Here is a 20,472-nt window from a genome sequence, read left to right as displayed (position 1 = left end):
TCAGGGATGGCTCTGGAGCCTGGAGCAGGGCAGAGCCCGACAGAGGGATCTGGGAGAGCCTCAGGGAGAAGGGCCTCAGAGCTGCACCTGAAAGGACGGGGAGGGTACCGAAAGGGCACTAGGGGCAGGAGGGGACAGAGCCAGCAAAGGCATAGGGGATGGAAGATGCCGGGGGTGGGGGAAGAGGAGGAGTAGGGGTTGGGGGTGGCATGGGGTGGGGTGGGGTGGGACCTCTGTGAGTGCTGGGGACCCCAGTCAGGGATGTGGACGTAGCAGGATGTCAGGCAGGGTTATATCCAGAAGGAGGATGATGGGGGTTCCAGGGAAACACTACACGGAACATACCAAGGAGTTTCCAGGGTCTGCTACAGGTTTTGCATGGTTTAGCTTATGGTTTCTCTCCATGAAGCAGTAGCCACCGTCCTCCCAGCCCTAAGACTCCCTATCAGCAGCATGAGGCATATAGGGATGAATCCCAGACTAGGGAGATTTTGGAGGGGATTAACATTTACAAGTAGGTGTTTATAAGTCAAGTTGTTTTGCAATGATCCCAATGATGGGAGAGGTTCTGGGGTTTCTGAAGCAAATCAGAGAACTTCAGAGTTTGACAGGGAACCTCGACAGTGGGTAGTGAAGGCCAGGGAAGTCGTCGAACATTCAACAATGCACAGGATGGCCTTCCACAACAAAGAATGTTCCGGTCCCAAACGTCAAAGAATGTCGAGGCTTAGTGAGCCCGCTTTGACAGCTGAGAGGGCTGAGGACACCGGATCAAAAGAGGGTCACCAGTAATGACAGGAGTTCTTCACGTGTGCAAGGAGCTGGCCTGGGGACCCACCGTCCTGCAACCCGTTCTCTCCTATAACCTATTCTGCTTTGAGGACGCAGAAACTGAGTACCAAGGAGATATGTGACTTCCCCAAGGGCACACAGCTGGTGGGTGCTGGAGGCAGGGCTCCTACCCAGCCAGCCTGACCCCAGAGGCCATGCTCCTGGTCATGATATCTCATGACCTTCCACATCCCCAGGACCCCACCCTCCAGGACAAATGAGCCATCCACTCTGCTCTGTGTCCCCGCCCCACACCAGGGTCCCCTGCTCTTCTGCTGCAGAAAGGGAGCTTGGCAGCCAGGACCTCGGCTTGTCAGGGAAGCAGTGGGCGGGCAGGAGGCAGATCCCAAGGACAGAAGGCCTTTGTCTGCCTGCAGATGGGCAGGCAGGCCTGGGCTGTGCAGCCCAGCCCAGGGGCCAGTCGGGTGCAAACTCATTAGCCGGCTGCGGAGACTGCCAAGGAGCCGGGAACAATTACAGGGCCGAGCTCCAGCCGGGAGCGGGGAGCCACACTGGGAGCGCCACTGAGCTGTCCTGCCCTTCCCCTCGGGCCCGGCTTCCTGGGAGGCAGCTGCAAAGTTTGCCTTGAGGATGGCTACAGTAGCTCCAAAGTCCGCTGACGCTGACGCTTTGGAACCCACCATGTGTGGGGCTGGGCGCATTTCGTGCCTCATCACCTTTTATCTCCAAATGCCCTTGGGGAATGATTAACTGGGTCCCATTCATGTATGCGTCCACCCATTCATTTGACAAATATTTATTGAGTGCCTACTGTGTGTCAGCACCCTGCTGGATCCTGGGGATACAGCAAGGAACCAAACAAGAAAAAATCTTCACTCTCATGGAGTGGGGAGACAAACAACAGAAAAGGGACAAACAATGTCACTGTCCGTTGTGGTCAGCACCGTGGCAGAAATGAAGGGCAGGTGGGAGGCAGGCTGGGACAGGCCCCTTGGGACAAAGTGGTCAGGGAAGGCCTTTCCAGGGGGGTGACAGAGGAGGACCTGAGGCTCCTAGAGGAGAGGTGACTAGTCCGAGGTCACACAGTCAGTGGGTGGAGGAGTCTGGACTTGGCCCAGGCCCACTGCCTCCGCACCTGACCCCCAGCCTCCCAACCCCTGGGAGCCCCTTCCTGCCTGGCCATCGACACCAGCAGTGGTCAGTGAGTGTCACGGACGCAGCGTCTCCCATCCCTCCCACCACCGGCCTCCCAAAGGAGGTGGGCTCCCCAAGGTCCAGAGAGGCAGTGACCGAAAGAGAACTTAGAGTCTTTTGATCCCCAAACCTGGGGATCGGCCTTGGATCCATTGGGGGAATGGATCCCCATTGGATCCCCAATGGATCCATTGGCCTCGGAGAAGGGCCTTGGGGCCATTTCAGGCTCTGATGGTCTCTGTGTTCTGTCTGCCACCCCATGTGCTTCCTGGCCAAGCCCTTAGCCTGGGCTGAGCACTTAGTAGGCCTGTAAGAAACAGAGTAATGGACACATTGTGGCTTTGGACAAAGTTCATCTCCCTCCAGGGCTTGCATTTAAAAAAATATGAAATTGGTCCAGACCAGCCCTGAAATGCCCATGTTCGTTCTATTCCATCATCATTCCAGGAGGAGCGTGGTACCCCAGGGAGACAGAGGAGAAGGAGGCTCAGCCTCGTCACAGTCCCCTGGCAGAGAGGGCCGTGCGACTCAAGGTGGTTGGGGGGAGGGCAGGGCAGAGCAGCGTGGAGGTGGGGCTCAGCAGGCATCATTCAGGGCACGGAGAGACATCCGGGACTCCTATCCGATGGCCTCTCTCCCTTCCTCCCGTGTCCACTGCCCGCTACCTGTGTAAGGTCTCAGGCCGCCACTGCTTCTGCCCCTTCTCCAGTCCAGCCCTGGCTTGGGATCTACGAGTCTCCTAGAGGAGGGGCTGAGACGGACCCCGACTACACAGACTGTGTGACCCTGGCCAGGCAGCCATTCCCCTTCCCTGGCTTTGGAAGAAGGGTGATCAGAGCAAGTCAGTGGTGTCGTAAAAGATAGAGTTTCTGAGTGCTTCCTTCAGGTCAGGCAGCAATCCCTTGAGACAGGTAGTATTACAGATTTACAGAGAAGAGATCTGAGGTGGAGGGACGGGAGGTCACTTGCACAAGGCTGCAAGCCTGCAAATGGCCCCGTGGGGAGTCCCACGCAGGTCCATTTCATAACGAAAAGCTGCTCAACTGCGTGAGGCTATGCACTTTAACCCAAGTCAGTCCCCAGCCTCTGACTAGTAGGAAGGAATCCAAGAGACAATATGGCAGATAATCGGAAGCCAGCGGAGCGCCCAAGCACAGAGCCCTGGTCGCTTTCGAAACCAGGCAGCTCCCAGGTACATTGCTGCTAACTGAACAGCAGCTCCTTGCCTGTATGCACTATCATAATCCCCCCCAACCCTGTGACAAGGGGGCTGCTTTCCCCATCCCTAAACAAGACCTTGAAGTTCAGAGAGGTTGAAGGACTTGCTGAGGACACACAGCCAGTGACAGGTGTTGGTGCTGGACAGAACACCTGGCCCCATCCCGGCCACCCCAGGGTAGGAAAGTGTAGCTCTGTCCTACAAGCAGGGCAGCTAAGACTCGGGGAAAGGAAGCCACCCTTTCCAGGCCCCAGCGCTGAGGAACAGGGAACGGCGTCTGGGAGCACTGTCCCCCACACTGTCACCAACTGGCCCCGGGGAACCACAGGACAATCCTCCCGCCTCGGCCTCCTGGCTTTCTCCTCTGCAGATTGGGGACAAGAGTGTCGGCTGCATCTGACGGTGGTAGGGCGGGTTTAGTGAGTGTCTGGCCCAAAGCGGTGCACCCCAGAAGCAGTGACAACCAAAATGACAATAGCAATAATCGTAATCGTAATCATAATCATAATCATTACCATAATCGTGGTACTGAGCACATAGTGTCACTCTGGGAAGGAAGTTTGCCCAGAAGTTAGAAGGGCTGGCTTCCACTCTCATTTCTGACACGCCCCTTATCTCTCTGGGCACCAGGTAGGTCACAAAGAAAATGGGGGAAGGGCCTTGGAGCCATTTCAGGCTCTGATGGTCTCTGGAGCTTACTCCAGAAAGCTGTTCTGGGGCCCTCCACACTCTCGGGCCTGGGCTGTCCCCCCTGCCTTTCCCTCCCTGTCCACCCTCAGAGGAGAACCTGAACCTCAGAGAAGAGGCCACAGAGGAAGGCAAATGAAGAAAAGATTGTGGGAGGCGGAGCTATTTGCATAACAAGGGCAAGAAGGGTCAGGAGTCAGAGCCAACCCCAGGTGGGGTGAAGGGAGAGGTTGTAGGTGATGGCAGATGCCAACGCAGTGCCCCTCACCAACCCTGGTGGCCTTTTGGATGCTGCCTGTTTGGGTCTGGGGACTGGACCCACCGGCTCTGAGGACATCACCATAGTGGTCCCAGCGTGGGCTGGCCACACCAAGGGGTCAGGGGATGTCTGCCCCATGACAGAGCTGCTCCGGCCTTGCCAAAGGCTCTCTGGAGTGGCAGGAAGGTGAACAGTCCCTAGCTGACCCTCTCCTGCCCTGCCCGTCCCAGGGGGCGCGGGGCTAGCTCTGGGTCACCCTGGGGATGAGGACAGGCGGAGCCAGAATTGGAACCCAGCTGTCCCGTGTCTCAGGCCTTTTTCCAGCTCAATGCTTCAAACTCCCTCAGCCCTGGGCAGTGGCAGGAGAGGCTCTCGCCGTGGTTCCTGCTTTCCAACCAGCGACGAGACCTCAGTCAGGGCCCGCAGCTCAGTGGCTGGTCCCGCAAGGTCAGAGGAGCCGTTACATAATAGACGTCTTCGAGTGTTTGGAAAGAAAAGCAATATAAATGGGGGGTGAGGGGAGGGCCTCAGTGATGCTTTGACTTCCGAGTGGGTGAGGGTGGTGGCAGGGGACACAGTGGTGTGGCCTGTGTGGGGGGAGGGGAGGTGCCCAGAGGCTGAGCCCAGGACAAGTCTCCATGGGGGTCTCCGCAGCCCGGGGGTCTTTGTGGCCCTGTGCCCTGAAGGGTCGGTGGCAGGGAGACAGGCAGGGTCCTTAAAGTTGAAGCTCAACGACAAATGGAGGGGAGGCCAGGTGACCCATCAAGGCACCCCAGGGCAGTGGGATGAGAGACCCAGTGAGGCCAAGCCAGCTGCGGGTTAGGGCTTTCGCAAACTCCCAGGCAAAGACAGATCAGTTTGTAAACAGACAACAAAATCCTACAGAGACAAACACCCTCAGACCTGTTCTAACTGACCTCGCTGATGGGCTCAGAGCTAGAACAACGTGCTCGGGTTCCCCTGCCCTCTCCGGGGGATAGGCAGCCTCTCCTCCAGTCCAGTGCCTCGTTGGGGCCAGCCCTTCTGCTCTTTTCCCATTCAAATTCCACAAATCCCCTCCGGGATTATCCCTCCTTCCATGCTGGACTCCAGCTTCATCCCCAACTCTCTAGTGTGGATCCTGCCATCGGTTTTGCGGAGACTCCCTCCCAAACCTTCCATGGCTCCCCACGACTACAGGGTCCAGCTCAGACCCTTGACTTGGCCTTCAGCATCTCCATGATCTGGTCTCTGGCCTCAGTCCCCACTGCTCCCCCCTCTTCCCCTCAACCACCCTCAGTCTTGGGATACTATCTCCATGTGGCCTGCTCATCCCAAATCCAGATTTGGCCTATTAGGCCTAGTTGGGTCCTTGCACATGTGCAGCCCTGTGGTCAGAGTGGGCACACTTTCCTCTGAAGGATGATTGGCCTGTGTGCCTGCCCCTGGCAGAGGAGTCACGGCAGAGGGGAATCCCAAGCCTGCCACTTCCGGGCAGTGTGACCTTGGGCAAGGGAGCTTCGGTTTTCTCATCTATAACATGGGAATGATGGTCCCTCCACAGGATCCAAAGTTATTGGCAGCACAGATCCCAGACATGACATGAAATACACTTTAGCTATGATTCCCATGATCGGTGCTGATACTGCTTCACGCAGTACACATGGTAAGCCCCAAGCCACCAGCAGGTAGCAAGATTATCACACCCCCTCCCATGAAAATATCGGAAGCACCCCCAGCCCAATTTACATATGGGAAACTGAGGCCCAGGGCCCCAAAGCCAGTTAACGGCAGAGCTGGACAAGCAGCCAGATCTCCTGTTTTCCGAGCTGGAACCCTTCTGCTCCAAGCTACTGCTGCTAAGAGTCAAGTTCAAATACCCAACTTTAAATATGATCTCAAAGTACCCAGAGAGAAAGTCTCAGCCACATATAAGAATCTTTATTACTTGTTCTCACTTTTAACTTTCCCCAGTTGAATGCTCCTGTGTGCCTTTGGAGAACGCCTTTCCCTCGCTCCCAGGCAAATCTCACTTCTCCAGCTGCTTTTTCTCCCCCTCGTTTCCTTCCTCTCTCCATCCCTGGGGAGGCCTTTCTCTGACCTTCCCTGGCAGAGCCATAGGGCAATTGCTGGCTTGCCTTTTTGCGACTCAGCGAAAAAGCTAATTCCATTTCTCCCAGGGCCCTTCTGGATTTTGTTATTGCAGTTCTTAGCCTTGGGGGGTCTACTCTGTGAAAGAAACCAGAACCTTCCTCTCCCTGGCCCTTAAAACTCCCAGCTCCTCCCATCCTAGAAACCAACCACCAAGCAGACGAAGCCAACCGTCTTCTGCAAGCCTCTCCTTCAGCCCCAATCTTCGTGGTGACCTGTTACCTCCAGGTCTTCTCTCCTCGGCTCCACCCCTGCTCCCCACCCCATGGGGCTGCTTCCGCCCCCTCTACTCTCCCCACAGACGGCTTCTGCTCAGCTCACTGGTGACTCCGTTCCCAAAACCCAATAGGCTCTGTGCGGTGCTCTGCCCGCCTGGCCATCCCGCATCAGTCCCCCAGCTGACCACTCTCTGCTGGGAGCTGTCTGTCTCCTCCTCTCCCCCAACTGCTCTGCCAACAGCTTCTCAATCCCCTTCGCTGGTTTTTCTTCACCCAAGAACTGCTGCTCTGTCTTGAGCCCTCTCCTCTTTCCGACCTCTCTCTCTTGGCGTGGGTTGAATTGCCGGCTCTGGCCAATGAGTCCTAGAGCTACGTCCCAGCCGAGACCTATGCCCTGAGCTCTGGGCCTGGACACCCATATGCCTCCACAAGGTGTCTCCAGGGCAACTCCAACCTCCCATGCCTAGAACCATCTCATGATTCCTTCTCTCAAACCTGCTTCCCCTCCCAAGACGCCATGTCCGAGAACAGCCCCATCACCCACCCAGGACTCCCCACCTGTGCCCCCTGGGGGGTTGTAACGGATCTCCCTAGGCCACACTTACCCCACACTCCACTCTCCTTACAGCAGCCAGAGGGATCTTTCTAGAACATACATCTGTCTATGTCATTTGGCTGCTTAGTGCTCATTGCCATCTTCCAATTGTTCTCCAGTGAAACCCCCAATGTGTGGCTCCTCGTGCCATCTGCCCCTAGCTCTCTGAGCACCAGCCTCCCCCGCCCTTTAGCTTTCCTTTAGTTCACCATGCTTCTCCCTGCCTCTGAGGCTTTGTTCTTGCATTTTCTCTGCCCAGAATGCTTCTCCCTCTCCCCTTGACCCATCCCCAAGAGATCAGGCCAAGGGCTGCTTCTCACAATTCCCACCAGCCCACATTCCCCCTGGGGGCCGCCAGGCTGTTTGGACTCACCCATGGGTGCCTGTGGTTGCTTGATTCATGTCTGTCTAGGCTCCTGCCCTGAAAATTCTGCGAAGGCCAGGGGCCATGTCTGTCTTGCTCATCCTACAGCCACACTGTGCCTGGCTCATAGCCTCCCAGAGCCCCACCTGCATGGGCCAGCCCCTGTCCACGCAGCCAGCGCTGACAGCCCCAGGGACAAACTTGAGTTGGAATTCAAGGATTCGCCTTTCCAATGCTCTCTGTGCTTAACGCTCCACACCTACCTTCCCCATCCATGCTGGGGAGTCTCCTCCCTCCTCTCCTTGCTCCTGCTGTTTCCCCCGTGACCCACAACGGCCAGCTCAAGCCTGCCATGCCGGGTGACACTTGTTCCCTGACCACGGAATTGGCAGGCGTCCCTCACTCCCTCCAGGATGAAACCACAAGGCACCTGGGGCTCTTCACAGTGCAGCCCTTCCCACGCTGTCTGCTCTCCACCACGCACACACCTGACAGCCTGCGGTCCGACACAACAGGACTTGCCCTTTAAAGCCACGCTTCCTGGACTCATGTCCTGCCTCCTCTTATAAGCTTCAGGACCTTGGACAAGTTGCAAACCTTTGCTAAGCCTTAGTTCCCTCACATGAGAAATGGGACCAGTTACAGGCCCTCACTCATCAAACTTTGGAGGGACTTAACAAGGAAATCCGCGAGAAGCCTTTAGCCCAAGTATTTAGCTTGGCACCTGCTGGGTGCTACCATAACGTGTCTGGGTTTCTTGCCTCTCTTTCGGCCATGACTGGTCAATGAGCTTATCCTCCCCACTGGTCCTGTGCTAAGAAAGGAGGCTGGGTCCCTTTCATCTCTGTATCCCTCTTGCTTAGCCCAGTGCCTGATCCCAGAAGACTCAATAAATGCTTATTAATGAGTAGATAGACCACACACTTGGCACAAATCATCTTATTATTACTTCACTTTGGTGTGTATAAATCTTATCTCTCCTAACACAATTTGAGCTCCAGGGTATGGTGGGGGGGAGGAAGGGGGAAGAAAAGCTGAGTGTCTTCATGTCAGAGCATTCAGACCTGTGAGGGAATCTCTGCGCTCCTGACATCCTTCTACCCCCCACGGTGCCCAGCCCGGAGAAGAGAGTCGAGGAGGCATTGTTGACAGATGGGCCCACCATCTTCCCCCAAGAAGAAGGCATGCTTCCCCCTTCATATCACCCTAATTACTCCCTGGTCCCTCCCCTCCACACACACACATCTGCTTTCTTAGGCAAGAGCCTGCTTGACTTACACGGAGTTCTTTTGGCTGGCAGTTCTGAGCCAGCTCGGCCAGTTTCTTCAGAAACTACAGCAGGAACAGAAAAAAGTTTTCTTAAAGCCACAGAGCACAAAAGCAAGACAAGGGATGGTCCGATTCTCATCAGCAAAAGCCCAGCAATAAACTAGCACTGGTTGGACAATCTCAGCACTGTCCAAAAGGCAGACCCGGAGGCCATAGTAGACGGCTTAAGTAGGTTGACCTCCACACTTGGAGAGTCTCTGGTTTGATTCCAGACTTTTCCCCTAACCTACGAGTGACCTTGGGCAATTCACTTATTCTTTCTAAGTTCAGTTTCTTTGTCCATAAAGTGAGGATAATATTAGTACTAGCTCAGGAGAATTTAATTAGGTGAGTGCTCAGAAGCTTGGCTGTTGTTTCTACTGTACATTGGATGTCATCTGATGTCAGATCTGGGAGGAAGCTCCAAGGTCATTTGGGAGCAGAGGGTGCTGCGGCCCACAGAGGCGGCCTGACTTGGCTAGGGCAGACAGGAAATGTTTGTTTTCTCTCTACACCTGCTCACGATGTCTTTCAGAGACCCGAGAGAGTTTGCTCCCTTACCCCCCAGATTCAGAGAGGGTTACCCACCCTTGACTTACAGAGCTCAGATTTGGGGATCTGGAAGCGGGATGTGCTGGGGTGTCCATGCCAACATCGCACTTGCTATCGGGAGCCTACGTGTTCATGAGTGGGCCGTCTCTAGCTGGGGGTTGCGCTGCCCACCGTTGATGCCACGACTGCAAGGCCCATCATAGCCCTCACTTACCATCCATCTGAGAGGCAGGGGCTCCTGCTTGGTCCGCCGTGGATGCAGCCCGGACCTTGGAGGGATGAGGACCTTAATGCCAGGTAGACAAGGCACTGCCTGCTCCCCTTTCCTCAGCTGGGCTCGGCAATCTGGCCTCTCCTTAGCTCGGCCCAGGGACTCTGCCTGCCCACCTGCCTGCCAGATGGAATGCCTGCTTCTAGCCAGCCCAGATGCACCTTCCCTGCTGCCCTTCCCTCCCTGATGCTGCAGAAGACCTGGCCGGTCCATCTGGAAAGGTCCAGGTGAGCACTGGGCAAGGGGCAGGGGGCAGGGCCTCTTAACCACGGCCCAGGAAGGCATTAAAGGCTGCTCTCTTCTCATGCTGTGGAGAGGGCTGCTCTGAGTCCAGAAGGCAGTTCCCAAGCAGCCTGTAAGGGCGAAGCCTCAGCTGTGGGTTTTTTTGTTTGTTTGTTTTTTTGTTTTTAAGATTTTATTTATTTATTTGACAGAGAGAGAGAGAGAGATCACAAGTAGGCAGAGAGGCAGGCAGAGAGAGAGGGGGAAGCAGGCTCCCTGCCGAGCAGAGAGCCCGATGCGGGGGTCGATCCCAGGACCCTGGCAGAGGCTTTAACCCACTGAGCCACCCAGGCACCCCCACCTCAGCTGTGTTTTAAGTGCTGATGGGAAACCCAGACTGGACTTGGAATCTAACAGCAATACCTCTCCTTCCTGAAGCAGCCACTCTTCTTGGTCCACGCCATACACCATTCCCCTCCATCCCTCTGCACTGGCTGGTTTGTGAGGATGAAACGGGAGGCTGCCTCTGTGCCAGGGAACCTGGGAAGGGGAGGTTTCAGTTAGGGTTGATGGTGAGAGAGTCTGCCAGCTAGCTCTCTGTAGAAGGTACAAACACAGGTGCCCCTTGGAACAGGTAAGTGTCACTGGCCAGGGCAGAGGAAGCTCTCCTGGGGTCCATATCCTGGAGAAGGGTGTGGCAGGACTTACAGAGGCCCTGACAAAGGGATCACCCACTCCAGATCCCCTGGCAGAGCTGGTCTCAAGAGAGACCAAGAATCCTCCCCGTTCAGTGCTATGTCTTGAAGACTGGGCTGACCCATGGCCCAGGAAAGACACCAAGCACCTGTCCCACTCTCCAAGAGTAAGGGGAGGATCTGAAATGACGACCTGGTCACTGCAGGTGCAGGGATATTGGTAGGAGGACTGGTTCTGGTTTCCCAGGAGGCTGAGGTTGGAAGCCCTGTTTGTCCTAGGAGGGCGGTTTGCTTTGGGGCCAATGGCAGAGTGTGTGGATGGGAGTCTCAGAAAGCTATAACCGTGGCTCCAGTCGTGGCAATCACGCAATCACAGGTTCCACCGGAAGGAGGACCAGGGTCCGTGAGGCTGGCAGAACTTGTCTTCAACAGCGCCCCCAGGTGGTAGAAACTGGAGTAGTAACACCGACGGCCTGATGAGAACTGAGTCTTTCTCTTTCTGACGTTGGAGGCCGGAGTCCCCTGTTTGGACAGAGAAAACTCATGGGTGCCTTTGGATGAGAGCAAGTAATGGCTTCAGTCAGGTGATACTGGATTCCCGCTAAGTTGTACAGGCAGGAATTTGAGCAATTAGCCAGAAAATTAAGAGACTCGTGACTGATCTTTCCAAACTGGGGAGGCAGGTGATTCTGGTCACAGCATGGAATTTAGTATCTTGTAGGTTCCTTCTAGCAGCCTTTTGAGGAGGCATAAGGAGGCACACAAATATATGAGGAGGCTCCAAGACGTCCAAAGCATGTACACGTTCATGCAGCTGGTAAGCATCAGACCCAGGACTAGAATTTTCTCTTTTCAGTGCTGCAGAGAGGAGAGCAGTGTCCTGAGGCCACATGAGGGTCAGCTCATCTCAGAGCAGCTCTTTTTCATTCTTCAAACCACAGCTGAAATGCCCCCTTTCCCAAAGAGGTCTCCGAGCCACAGGACCTACGGTGGGGAGTCCCCACTCATCATTTTCTATACACTGGGACACTGTTTCTTTCTTAGAATATTATCATGGGGCCCCTGGGTGGCTCAGCTGGTTAAGTATCTGTCTTATGCTCAGGTCATGATCCCAGGATCTTGGGATCCAGCCCCACGTCGGGTGCTCTGCTTGGCAGGGAGTCTGCTTCTCCCTCTCCCTCTGCCCCCCATTCCCCTTCATACTCACTCTCTCTCAAACAAATAAATAAAATCTTTTTTAAAAAAGGGGGGGATATTATCATAATGATCACCACATTGTTTTTATTTGTATTTTTAAAATTCCCTGTGGGCTGTCTCTGTCAGGAGAACACATGTCCCGTGAGGAACAGGCTCTGTGCCGTGCTCACCACAGAGGCCTGGTGCTCACCACAGAGTTCTGGCGCTCACACTGTGCTGAGCACATGTTGGGGAACTTGAAAGCTTGTCCCCTTTGGAGGAAGTGAAAAGCCCATTCACAGGGAAATGGGACAATTCAGGGAAGACACAGGCCCTGTCTCAGGATTCCAGAGGGCTTTCCCAGAGCAACAGGGACAGGTGGGTTGGGAGTCACTTAAAAGCAGGACTCTCCATGGTCAGGGGAACTGGGAGCCTTGGGAGGTGGTGAGCTCCCCGTCCGCCAGAGGTACAAGCGGGCCCTGACCATCCTTCCCTAGCCCTCCCTTGGCAGACGCAGAGAGGACTCCAGTCATGGGTAGAAGAGGCCTGTGAGCCCTGAGTCACCGCTGCTCAGGGACTCAAAGCAGGTAAGGGGGCTCCAAGGAGGAGGTGAGGTTTGCAGGGTTTCCTGGGGGATTATCAGGAAAAATGATCTCTCCGCAGAGACATAGGTTTGTCTGCTGAGACTTGCTCCCAGCGGCTTCTGGGCTTCCTGGCCAGATAATTGCAAACAAAATAGACCGGGGCCTGGGCAGCAGCCTACAACCCCTTTCCACATAGGGGCCCAGGACGGGGCACGCAGGACTAGGCCCCCAGGGCCCTGAGTCATAGGGAGAATCACCACACTCAGAACAGCTCCGATTCGGGCCTTAGAACGTTCCTGGGTGAGAGAGACCCTGCCTCTCTCTAGCAGCAGGCTTCCCATCCACAGACTGACAACGCACTGGGCCCCCACATTGTACCTGGCTGGCACCGGGGAGAAGGAGGCCCAGACACTGCCTTCTGCCTACGCCATACCCCGGGCACTGACCCATACACTAGCTCAGACGGGCAGGGAGGGAGATCAGCGGGTCTTTCTTCGAAGAAGATGAAGGGATCTTTCTCTGCCTGGGCTGGGGCAACTCTGACCACCTGGAGGGGACAGGAAGGTGGCGAAAAGGAGCCTTAGCCCAAGGAGCTGCAGGACTGGCTGGGGACATCTGGGACTCTGACGCCTGCCTGAGTTTCCTGGAGGAAATGTGTGAGCACGTGTGTTCATGCTATGCTCTAGTGTCTCTGCATGTGCAAATACATGTGGGTCACATGTCTGTGTGCACATGAGAATCTCTACAGTCACCGGCCGGCGTGTTTTTCCCACTCTGTCTAATGACATCTCGTATAAGCCTGTGCACGTGTATATCCTTGTGCGTGTTTCGTCTATTCATGTCACAGCTATTGATAGAGGGTCTACTTTGTACCCCGTGCTGTCCTCTGGGCTGTGAATACAGAGATGAGTAAGAAATTCAAGGTCTCTTTCTTCATGGGATTCACACCGTGTAGGAGACAGATAGCAAATGAGTGCCTAAATAAATGAAAAAATAACCTCAGACAACGATCACTGCCATGAAGTTGAAAAAAATAAAGCCCGATCATTACAAAGACAGTGACTTGGGAAGAATTGCTTTATATAAAGAGGTCAGGGAAGGCTGCTTAGGAGTGCAGATTGTTAGGCCTCAACCCAGACCTCCTCGTGCAGAATCTGCGTTTTCACGAGACTCTCCAGATGACGGCAGGTGCATTAGAGATTAAGAACGCCTAAACGGAAATACATTAGCGCACATAGGACAAGAAAGGGAAAAGGAAATAGAGGCAGATGCTACAGATTTCCTTCTGCTACTCCGCATCAGATCATTTCCTCCGTCCTTGGGCAGGACCCAGGAAGGTTGCCGCAACAGTCATTCCTACAGAGCTAAGACCTTGGAAGACCATCTGGAGCGATGGTGGACTTCAGTTAACTCTTAGCCCAAGACAGTTGCAGTCCTTATTACTCCCTGCTGATTTCCTTGTGATAGTCAGAATCAATGACCCCAATCAAATTGTAACCCCCTTTTCTGCTTGTTTGCCCAGGGATGTAAGGAGTTTCCCATGGCCAACTGGCATTCTCAGCTTCCACTTGAATGCACACATTCTTATATCCTCTAGTGGAAGCAGTCCCCTTTTTTGGGTTTTATCACTTTCACACCTCAGGTTTGGGGGAGAACGTCATCAGGAGGAATTATGAGTGGGGTCATCCCCGCTCTATTCCTTGGTCCCCTGGCCATGCATTTTAGCTTTGAGAGAAATAGTTAAGAGTGTCCATGGCATCCTATAACATGACCCCCTGACATCATAGTCTTTTAAACTCCATTTGGCTCTGGAACTAAATTTTTCATTAGGTCATTCCGTATGCTTCCGGGCAATGGAGTATTGAGGGATCCAATTATCTTCAGTCCACTGGCTTACTCCCCTCTTTAAAATGAAACCCTCGGAGCACCTGGGTGGCTTAGTGGGTTAAGCCTCCACCTTCGGCTCAGGTCATGATCCCAGGCTCATGGGATCGAGTCCCACATCGGGCTCTCAGCTCAGCTGGGAGCCTGCTTCCCCCTCTCCCTCTGCCTGCCTTTCTGCCTCCTTGTGATCTCACTCTCTCTGTCAAATAAATAAGTAAAATCATTTAAAAAAAATAAAATAAAATGAAGTCCTTGGTCTACAGCAATGTTGTAGGGGGTACTGTACAGCAGAGGAGGTATTCAGAGAGTCTGCAGGTGGTGTGCTGGGAGAATTACAGCAGGTAGGGAAAGCAAATCTGAAATCCAGAATAAATGGTTATCCCAGTGAGGAAAAATTGCTGTTCCCTCCCATAAAGGAAGAAATTCACTGTTGTCTCTCTACCACCACCAGATGACATCCATGGCTGTTTCGTCAGTGAACCTACTGAGTGAGCACTGGGGCTACAAGGAGGTCATCTGGTCTACCTGTTTATTAAGGTCCTCCCTTCCAGGGTCTTCGGAAATTTCTGGTAAATGTTCTCAGAGGGGGTAAGTATGTTTATGGTGTTGGACCCATTCTGAGAGTCCGATCACCGACCTCTTCCCCAAGCTCCCCTTCCACTGAGCCTTCAACCTTCTCTCCTCCAAGTCCCAGTCCATTTGGCAGAATCACTACCACTTACCATGAATTGTTGTATAATCCAGGCCCTTCTGTTCTTCCAGTCCGAGAGATGGACCCGAGTGCCGCCTAAGAGGATCTCCCTATTCTGTCCTGGTGGGATACCTCTAACTGGGCGTTAATAGCCCAGCATCCCACTTCTACGCAGCTGGTGCCAACAGACCCTGCAGAGCCATTCGTTAGCAGGCTCAGAATGTTTTCTCCTCAGTAAGCTGCTCTAGGGAATTCCTCTGCGAATAGAAGTTCAGGCTAAGACAGACAGCACACTGTACGGTGGACCCCCTGGTGAACGTGATGTACCTGTGTTTTCAGGAGCTGCTTGGGTCCAGACCTGTTTATACCATTTTCCCCTGATGAAGGAGCATTGCTAGGTGCACTCAATTTAATGGCTAGGTGGACCAGATGACATGGCAGGTTTTTTGGACTAACGATTACGTCTGAGTTTATGATCAGACGTTTGCCCTCTGTGTCAAGGCCCAAGCCAAGAGCCGTTTCTCGAAAGATGGAGAGTTATTTGCCAGAGAAGGCAGGGTTTTCCTCCCAAAGTGAAGGGTCTTGACGAACGGTGATTCTCCCATCCGGTCCGACCAAGGACTGCATACAGCATCGCAATCAGACACTTCAAGCACCGCTGAATTGAATGTATCAGAAGGACACGGCTTGAAGTCTTAACCATCTCTGACCCCATTTAAAGCCAGAAGCTTTTTTGATCGCTCAGGAAACGGCTTGAGGGAGTATATAAAAATGCAGTACGCATTGCCTCTAAAATTCAAAGTAGCCCACCAAGGGATGTGCTCCTTTCTTAATGATCAGGGATGCAAAGTTTAACAACCTCGTCTTCATTTTGAAGTGGATATTCTGAATTTCCCAGATCACTAGTTCTCTAGAGGCTTAGCTGGGTTCCCTTTACTTTGTCAGACTCTTCCGCCTCCTTCCCACCTCCCCAAAACACAGTTGTACCCCAAGAAGATATGCGCCATTTTATGATCTCTCGGTCTTCTCTGCACGGTATGACCAGTGTACTAGACTTGTGTGCTGCCCTGCGGAATGATGAAATGATCCAGGCCCCCGTGAACTAATGTGTTGATTGGACATGAAGTCAGAGAGTTGACATTGCGCTACGGCAAGATGGGAGGTGTACTACTGTCCCTGTCCTGAGAATCAAAGCACTTCTCCTGTTCCCATAGTAAAGACGGAGGAGGGGATATCTCTGAGTATCAAATCACATTCATTTGTCCCAGTCACAAGACCACATTTGGAACACGGTGGATCTGTAGTCAGTGTCACCACCTGATTCATTATAATAATCCATTTTCATTTTTGAAGACTCATCCATCTTATGCACTCTCTAATCCGAAAAGTTGAATGGAATCACTGCTCCCGCACCTTTCAATGATGTAGCTTTAGTCTCTGTGATTCTACCAAAGAAGTAGTATTGCTCTCACTTACTATTTTGGTGTGGTTTGGGAACGTACGGTAACTTTCACTTGGCCTGTCCATGCTTCGTGGTCAGGGAGCCAGCGTAGGAAATCCGCCTCTGTTCTAACAGTACACTGAGAACACAGGTAAGGAGCCACAGAGAGAGCTGCTGTCTGCCAGGGAGCAGTCTCAAATCAACATTCCATTTATCATTGGATCCCTGTAAACCCCCACTCTAATCAGCAAATCTCAGGGGGAATCTGGGTCTTTAGGAATTAACATTAGTTCAGGGCTAGTGTCCAATAATTCCCAAAAGATCTAGGATCTCTGCCAGTACTCTGCTACCCTGAAGTATGGCCACAGATCACTTTGGGGGAAGGACAAGAGAAGCTGGAAGGAATTAAATTATTATTAAATTTATTACTATTGCTTTCTCAAGAGGGCCCACTCTGTTCAAAAGACAGTTATGCATATTGACTGGGTTAGGTTCTGAAAATTTTTTTATTATAATGGCTCAAATCATTTTCCATTCATGAGATATACAGCTTTTTTTTATTATAGGAATCATTATGGACTATAGTGGGCTCCCCAGCACTTTCAGCCTTAAATGTGTGATCAGTAACCATGCTAAAAAAAGAGGGGGGCGTGGGTGGCTCAGTGGGTTAAGCCTTTGCCTTCGGCTCAGGTCGTGATCTCAGGGTCCTGGGATCGAGCCCCGCATCAGGCTCTCTGCTCGGCGGGGAGCCTGCTTCCCCCTCTTTCTTTTCCTGCCTTTCTGCCTGCTTGTGGTCTCTCTGTCAAATAAATAAGTGAGATCTTAAAAAAAAAAATCCTGTTGTTCAGACCATTCTGATTACCATGAGGCTCTGCTTCTTATAATGGTCACCACACCCACCCAACCTTTGACCTTTGAGTGCTACCCCATGGCCTCTGTCACACCAGGATCCTCCCATTTCCATCTAAATCAAGGGCCCCGCTTTACTACGGCGACTTCTACCAGCATTCCTGGCCCACAGAGCGGCCACTGAAGGGTTTTTCAAAGAGGTTGGCACTTCCCTCATTGGTGATCCTTTCCCAAGGTCTTGGTGAAGGAGTCTCTTCCGTGCTCTCTTAGAGGTCAGAATTTGAGAAGGGAGGACACTTCTTTCTTCTGAGTTTTTACATCAAGGATATCCTTCCGGCTTCTCAACCCAGAGCATGGATCCAGAGCTCAGACAGTTTCATCAACATCGAGAGATTCCTCCAGATTTAAAATGATACTCCTTCTGAGAATTCATCCCCACGTGTATTCCCCAGAATTCTGCCAAGATAAATTAGCAAAGTCATGTAATTCTGTCAGTGAATAAACTTTCTCCTACATGGGGTGACTTTATAATTGGTCCCCAGGAACATGCTGGAATCTGATCTAGTCATAAGCCTGGAGGGACAAGGAGAAATGCTGGCTTCCCTTCACGAGCTAATGCTCTTAAGGAGGGAGTCTTCAGCGAGGGCTGGACAGCCCCGTCTGCTGGGGGAGCAGGACAGTTGAGCCAATATGGCGGACTCCACAGGGCTTGGGCGTCTGCCTCATTGAGTCTGTCATCCGCATTCTGCTTCTCGGTTCTCACCCTGTCTGGATTCACTCCTTAAATTGTGTGTAAGAACCCTGCAAAGACTGAGAATTCAACAAATATGATAATTCAGTGATCCACCAGCACAGATCAGCCGTCTGGTGTGGGGTTGTTTCAGGGCTGCCTCGGTGAGAGATGAAATTCTTTCTCCCCAGTCGGAGAGAGTTCCTGAGTTTCAGTCCAAGCCTTGCACGAAGGCTCTAGGGATTTCTGTTCATTATTTTCTTTCTTTAAGCTATCCAGCGCCATTAGAAGCAGACATTCCAAGCCACAGTCCTTGAATCCCTCCTGCCCTTCATGCTGCTCTATGGCAGGCCTCTAACATCTTGGCTTTCAGTGGGTACTTCATTTTCAATAACCCAAGGGACCCTTTAATTAGCTATTCCAGCACTGGGCACCAGGAGCTTCCAGGCCCCGCCCCTCACCGCTAGCTGTTAGTTCCTTGCCTTCAGCCCTAACTAGCACAGTAACCAATCCCAGACTCCCCAGATTCCCTCGGGGTTGCTGCCCGCACCCCAATTAGGGCACCAATAGCTGTACTCACCGGGGTTCTGGTTTGCAAACAACAGAACTAAACTCTGGTTGACTCCTCCTGAAAATAAATGTCTCAGGCAGGCATCCAGGAGCTCAGAGACCGTCTGCAGAAGCCTAAGGATGAGGCAGGAACTGGGGAGACACAGAGGAGCCCCTGCCGCAGGAATGGCAGGCTCCAGAGCTGCTCCGGGGCCATGGTCACTGGCCTCTCTGCTCCACCACAGCATTCCTCATGGACCCTGTGCCTTCGGTCCCTCTGTCATGGAGTCCCCTCTGTGTGCATGCATCTGTGCACGCAGGTGGGAAGCAAGGGAAGTCTGGTGAGTTGCCTTTCTACAGGTTTTGCTCTAAATTAGAAGTTGACCGGGCATCTGGGTGGCTCAGATGGGTAAACATCTGCCTTCAGCTCAGGTCATGATCCTGGAATCCTTGGATTGAGCCCCACACTGGGCTCCTGGCTCAGTGGGGAGCCTGCTTTCGCCCCCTCCCTCTGCCTCTCCCCCTGCTCATTCTCTACCTCTCTGTATCTTTCTCTCTCTCTCACATGAATAAATAAAATCTTTTTAAAAAATTAGAAGTTGACCTTCCCCACACTGGAGTCTCAGCTCTACCACGTGCCATCATCTAGCTGTGTGACCTTGAGCGAGTCACTCACTGACATTCTCTGAATGGGTCTCAGTCTCATCATCTGGAAAAGAAGCCCAATGTCCATTCTTCCGGCCTCCCTGAGGTATTGTGCTCCCATGGCACCCTTCCGTTCACGGAAAGGACTTCGCTCAGTGTGCCAGGAGACACTGATTTGTGAATTACACGAATAACGTCCACTCCGCCGGCAGAGGCCACCGGCTCTGTGATTCAGGACTTTAATCCACCTGCTCAGCGCTGTTTCTGCAAGACCCAGAAAAACGTCCAAGATATCCCATGAGCCCAACAAAAATCTGTTGGAAGGAAGAACAAATAAGCTGGGGGGTTAGGAAGGGCCTTGTAAACTGTCAAGGGCCATTCACATCCAAGTGCTGGTGCTTTGGAGCCCGAGAAACCTCAGTTCCATCCCACTGCCTTAGCGTGCCAGTGTCTGGCTAAGGACCTCGGTGTGGGCCTTGGTTTCTGGGTGGGCCTTGGTGAAAGGGGTGCCACTGTCTCCGGCCGGGCTGGGGCGAGGCTTCAGGTAGAAAGTGGGTGAGAGGCCCACAGCACTGAGCCTGGTATGGCGGGCAGCCCGGAGACCAGGCTCTGGCCCCAGCTCCATCCCTCCTCTCTGGGCAGGGAGGGCATGGCCGGTGATCATGAGGTACCTCCCAGGACAGACACTGGGGTCTCTCAAACGCCTCTGCTAAGCGTCCTACAGAAGTGAGCCTCTTGTGTACACACGTGCACAATGACAACGACGGCAGAGCCTGCCATCAGACCCTCAGCCTCCTGCCTGATGGCCACAAAGGAAGGTCTGGCCTGTGTGGGAGCTGGGCGGACAGGGGCGCCCACAGGCTTTGGGTCCAGGGTGCCCTTTCCCCTCTCTGGGCCTCAGTCTCCCCTCCGGTAAAGGTAAGACTGAGACACAGAAAGCATTGTGTGTAGAGTGAACATCCAGTAAACATTAATGGTGTCTGTTACTATTATTGTCACGTACATGCTCAGACGCACTGAACTACTTTTTAGTGCAATAAAAACGGCACTCTCTTCTCTTTCCGTCTGTTTCTGCTCTTTCTCTTTCTCTCCCCCAACACTTGGGTGTTCAATGCCCTCTTATCTTTCTGGATCCAATTCAGGGAAAGACACCCAGTGTCACCTATGAGCGCCCCCCGCCGACCCTGTTAACCTGCATATCAGTCTCAGCACTGGCCAATGGTGCTATAACCACCTAGGAGCATAGGGAAGAGGTATGCTTTCCTTCTTCCTGGAGAGAAGCTGGGGTTGAGTGGAGAAGTAAGATTGAGAGTCGGGAAAGCATACCTCCACTGACAGGGAGCTCATTCTCTGCTGGGCCAGCCGCTACTGTTATCAACTTCCTGGTATCCACTCAGTTCCCCTTGCCTCTGATCCC

This window comes from Lontra canadensis, unplaced genomic scaffold (genome assembly GCF_010015895.1).
Source record: "Lontra canadensis isolate GAN:19392208 unplaced genomic scaffold, GSC_riverotter_1.0 scaffold60, whole genome shotgun sequence".
NCBI lineage: Eukaryota > Metazoa > Chordata > Mammalia > Carnivora > Mustelidae > Lontra > Lontra canadensis.
Note: the sequence above shows the minus strand (reverse complement) of the source record.